Raw genomic sequence first — 11951 nt, forward strand, 5'->3', positions numbered from 1 at the left:
TCATACCACCGTAGTCCCACAACCTGGTTCTGATCAGAGGCTAGTAGGTCCAACTCTAGTGGTGGTTGTTCGTTTGGGTCGAGATTCAGCGAGAAGGAGCAGTTTTGAGAGCTACAATGGTCCTATAATTTACTATTTTTTCTCAAATTGCAGCTATTTTCCTTAATTTAAAAGCAATTAGAGTGTAATTAGGTCCTTATTCGCGCTGCGTATGTCTCGAGTTCCATCAACATAACAGTAAGTCAATTTCATGAAAATGTGGTGCTTCTAATTCTAGGATTTATATGTTGAATGCAAAAGTGTCCACTAGAGTTTATCCTAAGTCTCTACTTTGTCCATCGATGATGCAAAAATGCATTGAAAGCAGTGACCGCAGATTCAATCGTATCCTATCTCTAGGATGCATGCGAGCATAATAACAAATAGGCTTCATTTTCTAAACGTTTATTCTCTTGTTATTATGTGATGCTAATCTAGCCTCCCAACGCTAGATCTGACCTGACCTTCCCCAAGCCTAGATCCATCTTAGACTACCCTACCAAGTAATCCTAATGGATGAAAAGAAGCTACATAATGGCAAGGACAACCGCATAACTTCGCTAACCTACGGTTTGTTACTATTCCCTAGGTGAACAACGCATACCCTTGCTTAATGCTCCAAACCACTTTACCCTCTCGGTAGTTGATTGTGCTACTTTATACATAGACAAGCACGTGTTAAGCCCATAGACAGGCGTTATTTTATTAGCAGCACTTCACACTAAGCAAATAAGACTTACTTCACATACTCGCAAACGCACACCTCTCAGGTGGGTTTGCTACATTAAGCTTCATATCCTTAATCACACGGACTAAGTATGCAATACCCAGCAATCTCACTAATGTTTGCAATGAAGTAAAGATGCTAAGAAAGAAGATGGAGATGAAGTCGAAGGACAATAGGGAAAATTGCAATTGGAAAAAACCACATTGTATTAATTTCTTAATTCAAAATTGTTCATACAATACAATATAGGAAAAGGAAAGGAAAAAGGAAGGCGGCTGGAAAGCAAAGATTCTGCTCCCCAGCGGAGTTGCATCAAGGCTGCCGATGGTGCCATGGATGGACTGGAGGAGCTGACTCTCTCGAGATTAACTCCGAATCGAAGGCTCTAGCTTGTCACCGGAATGAGAATGAGGTGCGGGGAAAATCCCCAGTTGAGGGATAATCTCTGGATATTTGAATTCTTGCTCATCGGCTTCTATTATTAGAGTTTGAGATCGCTGACAACATTAATTGGACTTGCTCTGAAGTCTGACGTTCGGCGCGTCAGTCCTTTCTGAACCTCTGCCACCAGTGACGTGGTAGGTGAAATGTCAGCATCAGCTTTTGGATTTCTCGAGGTAGATGTGTATCAGCCGTTCATTCTAACCAATCTTGGCTCGTTGATCCCATTAGAATGCGTTGTCGCGGTAGCCGCATCATTCAATGGCCCGCATTTTTCTTAACACCGAAACTCTACAATGATGAACCGAAATCACTTAACGAGCGTCAACTCCCATGCGATGGACATTACGGCTTATAACCCGCAACTCCATGTGTTGATCGATGCGTTTGCCTTGAGATGAGTGTCTTCTCCACATCCGGTCGTCTATGCGATGTGTCCGGTTTTCGCATTTGCGTTCATTTCCTGTATTGGCTACAAAAAATAGACATTTGAACGCATAATTAATGCAAAGTAATGGGTTACGTGAGATTTCACCATGCTTGATCGACTGCAACCTCCTTTTCTCATGAATTCCTTCGATTGCAATCGACGCATGTTCTGGCCTAACACACTTCATAATTCTAAGTAAAAGAACCTAAGATGGCATGCATTTTGCATGTCATCTAGCCAAAATTTGAGTCGAGCCAACAGTTAGCCGCTCCACACCTCATATGTATTACGAACATTTTGCAGTGCATGCAAGGGTTGGGACTTAAGGACATTCCTCAACCATGACAACTCGAGGTCGTTTACACACGAAATATGTTTTAACGGACTCTTTCCACTTAATGTATCAGTTCAAACTAAAAGTGGAAACTAATGGAAAATCATTCATGTTGCTGAAAAAGAAACAACATTTGATCTACCATTAGATTTAGCAAATACTCTTTTCAAAAAAAAATATCCAATACGGTTTAGCAAAAACTGAAACGAAACCCAGCTGTGACATCTTAGTTAGCAATGACACTTCAAAAGCCTTTAGGACAAAAGCCACTGAAGGGTTAAGTCAATTTTTCCTCCTCTGAATTGAGACAACATCAACCAGACATTAATACCAGACAACTGTTTATCTCCTATACTATTAGCTTCATTGATATGGTCAAGAAATCATTAGCTGCTAACAATTTTCATAAGTGTCCCCTTCATTTTAGGCCCTAGAGTTCCGCCCAAGCAGCCAATCAACCGAAGGGAAAAAATCTTATTGGGCAAAAACTAAAGGAAACGACCTTCCATTTTTTAGAGTTCAACTTGATAAAGACCAACTGCATCAAAACCATCTGAAGGAGGACGCTCCACAGTGGCGCCACGAGGGGGCAAGAATATCTCATGGTGCGAACCAATGAAAGAGACTGTAGGACATTGTTCGCACACATTCTTCACCCACTTACTATAATACCTTCTATTAACCTTGATAATTGACTCATGCAAACACCATCCGAAGGGGGATGCTCCTAGGGCACCACGAGGCCAAGCAATGAATCTCATGGCATGAACATTTGGAGAGAAACGTGAAGTGAATCATTAACAATATCATATATATCTCTTTCTCCCACTGAGTGTTTTATAACCTAGGTTTAGTTACTTAGAAAAACAACGGACTAAGAATTTTTAACTAAGTGAACTTTTTAGGTTTCCCAAAAGTAACTTTACTTGGGAAAGTTTAAAAAACTTTGAATCATCATTCATTAAACTCTTTAACGAGTCTTTGATTAAACTGCGCATGCTTGTAGCAAATCTTTCTAATTACTTTTCAATAAGGTTCCCAGGTAGGGGTGTTCCGTTTCGTCAGCTAAGTACCTAGCCAAGACAGAACCCGCCTTAGACAAAAGGCCCCTTATAAATAGATCTAATAACAATTAAATCTTTTATGGAAAATCAATTTTAAAATCTATAATCGATTCAAAAGATTAAACTTAGGTATCTATCTCATTAGAATTCTGAACTTATTCATATCTCATCCAATCTTAAAGCCCTTTTAAAACACGAGTCGCCTAGTTCACATACAATTCTTTGGTTTATACGATCTTAATTCTAATTTCCATATATAACGCTTAACAGGACAACAACTAAACTACACCATGCAACTTACACATACAGCATTCATAACATTTATAAACAAGTCTAAGTGTCATGCTCCAATGCATTGTCCATTCATGCTACTTTTATATAACACCTTATATAACAACAGCAACAAACCAAAGATGCTTCTATACACCTTTATACTATAACTCTTATAATATATAAGATGAATGCAATGAATATGCTTAATGCAGCATAAATATACACTCTTATATATTCAATGGCATGTGCATGCTTTCTTGTAATTTCATCATGCAATAACTATATTATAAACTTATAAAATATGGATCGGCATGAATAATTATGCATAACCTGGGGTTTAAAATCTATAGTCATACACATGGCATATAAAACCTAACATACATGTCATGTATATTAAATAAAAATTTGATGGACGGGGATAATTAACCTCAAATCCTCAAAAACAAGCTAACTATTACAAGAGCACACACGAGTCTCCGATTCAAATAGGCAAACGGGAGTCCAAACGCCGATGAAGAAATGCATGCTCCTTGATCGTGTACCAAAAGCCTTAGTGATCACCTATTAATGAGTTATTTATGAAGGTGGAATTTATGATGAAAATGCGATGATGAAAATGCGTTGAAGCACTCAAGTTTTCCAGTGGAATCCAAGTGGTAACCCACTGAGTTTCCTGGTAGTCCAGGTTCCGAAACCAGGACTTGGAAAAAACAATATGCGGTGGTACTTTCTTAGAATATTTTGCGGGTAACCAAATAAAATCAAGTAGTTATTGGGATGTTGTTTGCGGTAATAAAATAAACACAATGCCGTGGGTTTCTAAAAGAGTTGATAAAACGAAAGATGCAATAAGTATGCAGTTGAACGGGTTTGAGAAGGGTTTCGCGGCTAACACTTCCTAGGATGCGTTATGCTATGCGATCATGCAAAACCACATCAATAGTAAATCATCTCTTGATGTCGAATGCTATGGCTTCTAATGCTAGAACGCATGCGATATATGTCTATTAAGTTCTATAGACCTATACATAAGCCTTTATCTCTATGATGACCATGCGATCGGTGGCAACAGAGGCTATATCTCTAAATCCCTATCTCTTGTTTATGCAGTTCATAATCTTGCTCTCTCGAGTTAGATTCTAACCTAGCTCTCTCAATCTTAGGTTCTTTCTTTAGACTTCTCTCTCGAGTAAGCTCTAAAGGATGTTGGCACAACATAAAACAAGATAATCGCAGCAATGAAAATCCTAGTCATGTTACTTAGTTCTTCTCAACCATTCGATAAGTTTAACTAACTCATGCGTGCCTAAGAGAGTGAACAGATGTAGAATGAGGAACTTCCATTGTATAATATAAAAGTTGAAATACAAATCACAATGTAGAAGAGAATAAAGTCCTGTAGCAATCTCTGCTTCCAGGCTTTTACACTGTCTTTTTACTACTCGTGTTACAAAAGATAATCTCCGCTTCTCACGAGAGTCGGCCCACTCTCTGCTTTTTCTATGCCTCGGGCTTACTCTCTCAAGTGCACCTGAGCGATCTTCCAGCGTCTGGCTATTCTCTTGCTGCCGCCTTAAAATAAAAGGAAAACTATGCGACAAGGATAAACTATTGGAAATTTATCTAAAGTATCCGTAACTCGTTTCTGAAAATGCCCCTCAGATTCATAGAGCTTCGGGTGAAAGGCAACTTCTCTTTTATGATTGCACAGATGAGATGTTTTAATTTCTTTGACTGATGCTTGTGAATATTTGGTCACTAAAAGCTGAGTGTACTGTTATCGTTAGCGGCTTGTCAACTTAATTTGATTCGACCGCGTTAGCTTTCTGATCCATCACGATATTATGCCTTTCCCACCCAAACGCGCCGGCTCTATGCGGAAAAAAAAAAACAATCCTTCTTTGAGCAGAATCTGCGAGCAAAAATCACCGCAAAGCCTTGCGATAATGTTGTGCTCGACCGATGATTTCTTGTGATCGCACTTTTCGCTTGCGTCAACACATATTCTGCATAAAAACACAAAATTAACAATTTCTATGCGATGAAGCATGCGACCGCATTGTTATAAACTTAATACTTTTTGGACACATTTAAACATATTTTCAACGAAAACCTTCATTGTTTATAACTTAGCAGTGTAATAACGTGCATTTTTGCCCGTTATCACTCCCCAAATTTAAACAATGCTTGTCTTAAGCATAAGCTAAAGATTCCTTTAGCAAGTCGACCGCAAATCTCTGTTCCTAGATTTCTCAAGGATACTCATTCAATCCTATACACAAAATTTCCTCAATTCTTATTCAAGTCTCCTCTTAAAATATTTTTAAGACCAGGGACGCAATTTAACCTTCAAAGAGGACTTTACTAAATTCCGGGACATGGCATGATTTATTTCAAAAAACTATTTCCACTGGGGTGTTGACTAATTTTTTCAACCTTGCACATTTTTGACATTATTAATATTTTTTATGACCTTGCGCTGATCCAAGTGCCTTGCCTTCGTTGGCTTGCCCCGTGTGTCATGCGGACATCCAACATACGAGCAATGCACTTTTTCTCAGACTAAACTCATACCTATTGGCAGCAGAGTCGAACATTTATTATGTGTTGAATCCTACGACTTAACGTTTTTGCTTGCCCCACGTGTGTTATGCGGACATCCAACTACGGTAAAATGCCTTCACAACTTAACTCTTACAATCATGTTCCCCATTGCGTTGACATGGAGTGTTTATCTCAAATAAAGAATTTTTTTTCTTTTCAATAAGCTAAAAAATAGCAAGGTCGAAAAAATAAATACCTCACCGCCCCAAATTTAAAATGCGCAATGTCCCCTTGCCAAAAGATTGAAGAAGTCATGCATGTTCTTAGGAAGTTTGGTAAAGGTCAGTTTGAAAGAAGGCTAATAAGACCTCTAAACTTCTAGAAATTCATGAAGTGACTTTTCTAAGATTAAGTAGACTCTACATATAGAAAAAATAAAGCATGTGTTCATCATTGAATCATAATTGGCAAAGAGACAGCATGCGGTGACTCACTAATATCAATGTTAAATGATGCGTATATCAAAAGAGCATGCGGTGAAAAATTTCGAAATTAAAAATGCGATGCGATATGCGATTGAAATAAAGTCAAGGAAAATACAACCCCCAAATTTTCGCTATCGTCCGCATTGTTTGTTGAGCAGCCTACTTTGCGGCAATCTAACTTCTTTAGATTGCGGTGACGGAATAAGATAAGTTGCTTCTCGTGTAAGCGTCTGCAATTTGTTCACCTCGATCGTTGCAAGAAAATAATGAGAAGGGTCAAATAATATTAAACAAAACAAACTTTTTTTTTTATAGAATAAGAACTAAAATATAGTGATATGAAAAATACTGAGTAGAGAAAAGCTGAAGATTTCATGATCAAACTTGCGTCCCTGATGAATTTCGATCGTCTGATAGCATAGGCCACCTACTTCTTTCTTATTCAGAGTCTCTTAGTTCATGGATTCGACTTGGCGATGCCAACCTTCTCCGTGATATATTTTACTCGCTGCCCAATAACTTTGAATATGTTGGTTCCGTCATCATTAGATAATTCGACCACGCCATGCGGAAATACCTTTCAATATGAATGGTCCGGACCAACGTGACTTTAAATTTCCCAGGGAAGAGCCGTAATCGTGAGTTGAAATAGTAAGACATCTACCCGACTTTGGAGTTCTTGCTACATATATGTTTGTCGTGCCAGCGCTTTGCGCGCTCTTTGTAAATCTTTGCATCTCATATGCATTAATCCTCCATCCTCCAGCTCGACTAGTTGAAATTCTCGCTCTCCTGCTTTTCCTCAAGTCAAAGTTCAGCTTTCATCACCTCCCATAATGCCTTGTATTCCAGCCCCAGACAATGACACACATTACCAAATAACCAACACATACGAGGACATACCTATGGGGTTTTAAATGCAGTTGGGTATGCCACACCATCATCGTCGAGCTGTTTGCCCAATCTTTTCGCGAAGGCCTTACCACTTCTTCAAGTATAACTTGATCTCCTGATTGGACACCTCGGCCTGACCATTCGTCTGCGGATGGTATGCAGTGGCTACTTGATAACTTGTAGAAATACAAGTTATTGTGGCTCTTAAGTTGGAACAATTAACGGTTTTTAATTGATAAATTCTCCTCATTTTAGAAGAAACTATGGAATTAACTCAAACATTGCAACTCATGCAAAAGAATGTTATTACTAAAAAACTTGTGGCACTAATGCATTATATTGCAGATTTTCAACAAGAGGCAAGGCCATGCGTGGAGGGATTCAAGGCAAGTTCTAACACATGGGCCATGCGTCCGGAGGGATTCAACGCAAGGAAGATTCATTGATTCAGGCTGTTTGTGTCAAATTCACCACTTGCAAGCATGGGCACCTGCAGCAGGCGGCTCTGAAAAGCTCCTGATGCAGGCGGCTGACCAGGGCATGGACTTTATTACTGCCCATCACCAAGCTGGGGATGACACACCTATAAATAGATGAAATCCCTCCAGAGTTTAAGTTATGAAAATTTCAAGTTCTCACTCTCAAATATGTAGCTTAGTCGTAGTTTTAGATATTTAGAGACTGTGCTGTGGTGCCAAAGAGCAGAAGGAAAAGAACCACCAATCACGCCGATCAAGGAGCGGAGGAAGTTGAGCTGAAGAGATACACTTCGTCCAATTCTTATACAACGTGATTGTACACAACTAGAATTGAGCCAAAGAGATACAAGAGATTGACTCTGCGGCTTGACTCCAGTTCTTTTCATCTCCATTAATCGCTTTCATTCTTTCATCCGATTAAGTATTGCTTTTGTAAAAGACAATCTTGCTTCTTTATAAATTCAATGTATTTAATCTATCAACTTGCATTGTTTATTTCTTGTTTATTAGATGCATCTATACTCATGCAAAATCCATCTCAAATGCTTAAGCCACTTGATCAACTGGTAAAAGCATTTGTAGCTTAGACTATTCGAGAGATAAATAAGCCAGCATCAAGTTAGAACGCATAATACATCTAGAGATAGACTTACAAGTGTTTTACTGCATTCCTGTGTTACGCATGCATCCTAAATGAATAGGATTATATTAATCGCATTGAGGATGCATGCGTCAAAACACAGGATGCAAAGTAAAACACTTGCTAAGAGTCTAATCTCTAGATGTAATTATGCGTTCTAACTTGATGCCATGCTTTATTTATTCTCTCGAATAGTCTAAGCTACAAATGCTCTTTTACCAGTTGATCAAGTTGCTTAAGGCATTTGAGATGAAATTTTTGCTGAAGTATAGATGCATCTAAAATAAACAAGAAATAAACAATGGCAAATTTGAATAGAATTAATACATGAAGTTTATAAAGAAGCAATGTCTCTTACAAAAAAAGCAATACTTAATCGGCATGAAAAATGAGCGATTAAATGAGATGAAAAGAACTGAGTCAGCCGCAGAGTTACAATCTCTTGTATCCTCTTTGCTCCAAATCTAGTTGTCGTACAATCACTTAGATAAAGAATTGGACGAAGTTATCTACTCAAGCTCAACTTCCCTCCCGCTCCTTGATCGGCGATGATTGGTGAGTTCTCTTTCCATTCTCTAGCTTCTTGGCACACACAGACACAGCTCTAAATATCATAAAACACGATACAGCTAATATTGAGAGTGAGAACTTTGAAATTTTTCATAAACTTCAACTCTGGAGGGATTTCATCTATTTATATGGGTTGGTCATCCCAGCTTGTGATGCGGCAGTAATAAAGTCCAATGCCCTGAGTCAGCCGCCTGACACTCAGAAAGCTTTTTCAAGCGCCGCCTGCATCAGGTGCCGCATTGTGGCAAGTGGGAATTGACACATAACAGCCTGAAATCAATGAAATCTCTCCTTGCAGTTGAATTCCCTCCGACGCATGGCGCTATGTGCTTAGGAACTTGCCTATGAATCCCTCCGACGCATGGGCCTTGCCTCTTGTTGAACATCCTGCAATATAATGCATTAGAGATGCCACAGTATTTTAGTAAATAAAATTCTTTTGCAATGAGTTTGCTAATGTTTGAGTAATTCCATATTGTCTTCTTTCTAAAAATGAGCGAGAATTTTTCAATTTAAAAACACCTTAATTGTTCCAAACTTCAAGAGCCACACTAACTTGTAATTTCTACAAGGTTATCAAGTAGCCACTGCATAACCATCCGCAGAACGAATAGTTGTCAGGCCGAGGTGTCCAATACAGAGAGATCAAGCTTATTACCTTGAGAAGGTGGTAAGGCCTTCGCGAAAAGATTGGACAACAAAAGGCTCGACGAATGCATGGTTGGGCATACCCCAACTGCATTTAAAACACCCTAAGCGTATAGTCCTCGTATGTGTTGGTAATTTGGTAACCATGTGTGCATTTGCCTCTGGAGCTGGAATACAAGGCATTATGGGTGTGATGAAGCGAACTTGAACTTGAGAAAGCAGGAGAAGCGAGAATTTCAACTAGTCGAGCTGGAGGAATGGAGGATTAATGCATATGAGAATGCAAAGATTTACAAAGAGCGCGCAAAGCGCTGGCACGACAAACATATATGTAGCAAGAACCTCCAAGTCGGGTAGATGGTCTTACTATTCAACTCACGATTACGGCTCTTCCCTGGGAAATTAAAGTCACGTTGGTCCGGACCATTCATAATTAGAAAGGTATTTCCGCATGGCGTGGTCGAATTATCTAATGATGACGGAACCAACATATTCAAAGTTAATGGGCAGCGAGTAAAATCATATCACGGAGAAGGTTGGCATCGCCAAGTCGAATCCATGGAACTAAGAGACTCTGAATAAGAAAGAAGTAGGTGGTCCCTATGCTATCAGACGATCGAAATTCATCAGGGACGCAAGTTTTGGAATCATGAAATCTTCAGCTTTTCTCTACTCAGTATTTTCATATCACTATATTTTCAGTTCTTATTCTAAATAAAAAAAAAAGTTTGTTTTGTTTAATATTATTTGACCCTCTCACTATTTTTCTTGCAACGATCGAGGTGAACAATTGCAGAGGCGTTACACGAAGAAGCAACTTATCTTATTCCGTCACCGCAATCTAAAGAAGATAGATTGCCGCAAAGTAGGATGCGTCAACAAACAATGCGGACGATAGCGAAAATTTGGGGGTTGTATTCTTCCTTGACTTTATTTCAAATTCTGCACTATCGCATCGCATTTTAATTTCGAAATTTTATCACCGCATGCTCTTTGATTACCGCAATCATTTAACATTGATAAATTTAGTGAGTCACCGCATGCTGTCTCTTTGCCAATTATGATTTCAATGATGAAACACATGCTTTTATTTTTTCGTATATGCTAGAGTCTACTTAATCTTAGAAAAGTCACTTCATGAAATATTTCTAGAAGTTAGAGGTCTATTAGCCTTCTTTCAAACTGACCCTTTACCAAACTTCCTAAGAACATTGCATGACTTCTTTCAATCTTTTGGCAATGGGGACATTGCCGCATTTTAAATTTGGGGGTGAGGTATTTATTTTTCGACCTTGCTATTTTTAGCTTTATGAAAAGAAAAAAAATTCTTTATTTGAGAATAACAACTCCATTGTCAACGCAATGGGGAAACTCATGATTGATAAGAGTTAAGTTGTGAAGGGCATTTACCCGTAGTTGGATGTCCGCATAACACACGTGGGGGCAAGCAAAAACGAAAGTAAGTCGCTAGGATCAACACATAAATAAATGTCGCAACTCTGCTGCCAAGTAGGTATGAGTTTAGTCTGAGAAAAAGTGCATTGCTCGTAGTTGGATGTCCGCATGACACACGTGGGGGCAAGCCAAAACGAAGGCAAGGCACTTGGATCAGCGCAAGGTCATAAAAAAATTTATTAATAATGTCAAAAATGTGCAAGGATGAAAAAAATTAGTCAACACCCCAGTGGAAATAGTTTTTTTTGAAATAAATCATGCGATGTCCCGGAATTTAGTAAAGTCCTTTTGAAGGTTAAACTTGCGGTCCCTGGGTCTTAAAAATATTTTAAGAGGAGACTTGAATAAGAATTGAGGAAATTTTGGTGTATAGGATTGAATGAAGTATCCTTGAGAAATCTAGGAACAGAGATTTGCGGTCGACTTGCTAAAGGAAATCTTTAGCTTATGCTTAAAGACAAGCATTGTTTAAATTTGGGGATGTGATAACGGGCAAAAATGCACGTTATTACACTGCTAAGTTATTAAACAATGAAGGTTTTCGTTGATAAAATATGTTAAATTGTGTCCAAAAAGTATTAAGTTTATAACAATGCGGTCGCATGCGTTCATCGCATAGAAATTGTTAATTTTTGTATTTTTATGCAGAATATGTGTTGACGCAAGGCGAAAAGTGCGATCACAAGAAATCATCGGTCGAGCACAACATTATCGCAAGGCTTTGCGGTGATTTGTGCTCGCAAGCATCTGCTCAAGAAGGATTGCCGCATAGAGCCGGCGCATTTGGGTGAAAGGCATAATTAATCGTGATGGGACAGAAAGCTAACGACGGTCGAATCCAAATTAAGTTGACAAGCCGCTAACGATAACAAGTACACTCAGCTTTTTAGTGACAAATATTCAACACATCAGTCAGAGAATTAAAACC

The sequence above is a fragment of the Benincasa hispida genome, chromosome 12 (genome assembly GCF_009727055.1).
Source record: "Benincasa hispida cultivar B227 chromosome 12, ASM972705v1, whole genome shotgun sequence".
Classification (NCBI taxonomy): Eukaryota; Viridiplantae; Streptophyta; class Magnoliopsida; order Cucurbitales; family Cucurbitaceae; genus Benincasa; species Benincasa hispida.